This window comes from Poecilia latipinna, unplaced genomic scaffold (genome assembly GCF_001443285.1).
Source record: "Poecilia latipinna isolate Pla-1442-1.1 unplaced genomic scaffold, P_latipinna-1.0 Scaffold329, whole genome shotgun sequence".
In the NCBI taxonomy this organism is placed as follows: domain Eukaryota; kingdom Metazoa; phylum Chordata; class Actinopteri; order Cyprinodontiformes; family Poeciliidae; genus Poecilia; species Poecilia latipinna.
The window spans coordinates 182,317-184,377 of record NW_015112945.1 but is presented as its reverse complement, the minus strand read 5'-3'; positions in this window follow the sequence as shown (position 1 = coordinate 184,377).

Genomic DNA, 2,061 nt, shown 5'->3' with positions numbered 1-2,061 from the left:
CCCGAAACCTCTGACAACTTTTTTGTTTTTTTCTCAGTTATAAAAAAAAAAAAAAAAAAAAAAAAAAAAAAAGTTGTTTCTGAAACATAAAGTAAATGTCTCAGGTCTAACCACAGAGCAGAATAAATTTAATCTCATGCTAAAACATGAGTCGATTAGATCTAAACCTGGAGCCCCGCCCCCAAAAATGAAGTCTTTTACATTGACTCTAGTTGGAAAAAGTAATCAAAGAAAACACTGACGGCACGGTAAAGCAGCATGCAATTTGTTTAGCCACATGGTTAAACAGTACTGTCTTCTAGAAATAGTTTCAAGCATTTAGTCTCTAAAGTTTAACTGGAAACAAAGGGAGTGTAATTTTAAGGGGCTCTTTAAGCTTCTATCAGGTGACACCTTCTGGGCCTTTTGTAAACACAAGACTTCTGAAATTAACGGGTCATATACACCTCAAAGGCCTTACTTAAGTGCTGGCACAGCAGGCAATCTGTCAGACGAACTGGAACGGTTGACTGGGTTCTGAAATCTGCGTGGATTCAAAGAAAGGAAGGCTGCAATGCAAACCAAAACTGTCAGAGGCTGTCTAGTTTCTCTGACTCAGTTGAAGTTAGACACGTTAACAGATTACAAAAACGAACAAAGGAAAATCCTGATTTGTCACAGCTAAGATATTTTTAAACATGTGAGCATTTTGCATCGGTGTGTGTAATTGGCTGACTAGTCAGGGGGATGGGTGGGGTGAAGAGCCACGGTAATCTGCTGGATTCACACAAACCTTTCCCCACCCTGCCCATGGCTACGCCGTTAATCACCATGTCAAGGGGACTGACACAGCTAGATAGTCCAGTTGACAAGGAAAACACATTGTAAAAAAACAACAAACAAAAAAAACCTAGGAAAAGCAGAGGACAAGGGTTGTGAAAGTTAAAATTGTTTATGCTTTCTTTTCAGTTCTACACTGAAAGGTAGTGTGAGGTAAATCATTTGAAACATGGGAGGAATTAGTTTTAAGGGTATTTTAAGTGTCTATAAGCACAATTTATCATAAGCTCAATTAAAAAAAAGAATATTTTGCACAAAAATGCCACACTTGACACAAGGAATAAACTATTTGTAACCCATGTATTTATCTGTGCATATTGGATCTTGATGTGTTATTTACAGTCTCCAACTCAAAAATATTAAATAGATTATGCTTGAGAATGCTCTAAAGGCAGTCATTGTCCCTGTTCCTGGTGCAAGCTTTTTCCCCCACATTTTTTTCCCTTCCACTCAACTTTCTATGACTAGAAAATAATATGGCGTTTTATTTCACCATGTTAACATTTACTCTGAAAACTGTATTCCAGTAAAAAAAAAAAACAATGATATTTTCTAAATTATTTGCCATGTCACTGTATTAAAAGCAATGCCAGCTAATGCAATTTTCTGCATTTTTGGTATTTTGAACACCAGCAACATCTTTGCTGAAGTTTGGAGTCATGAGATTTATTTGTCAAAAGTACAAATAAATATTTTTACTTTTATAAACTATAAACTATTATATGGTTTCTATTACTACACAAGGCAGCCATGTTGGACTTTGAGGTTTGTGGTAAACCTATGATTTTACCACTTGGAATTTCCGCTTTACTGGACCTTTCTGCTAATTTCTTATTCCTGGTTTTCATAATCTCACACAACCAAAAAACAGTACAAAAGCTGAAAAAAAAATTAAGTTCACTTGTAACATTGTTCAAAGATTTCTATTCGTTTGGTGGTACTTGGAAATACAAAAATTTATTACCAGCATCAAAATGTATACCAAACCATGTGTGAAATAGATGAATTACTGTCCCAGAAACTAACTCTGACATTTTCAGAAGGTTATAATTAGTTCCACCATGTCAGCATAACTCAGAAGTGGGTCTGTGTGTACAGAGAAAGAGGAACTAGAAGCTTGAAGTGTTCAAATAAAGGTTTAAAAATGACGAAGCTGGCCCTTTAAATATAGCCCCTTAAGAAAGTACATTTGAACTAAAATGTTTAATTAAAACATTGTGCTCTCTTTATTCGCTGTGAAAC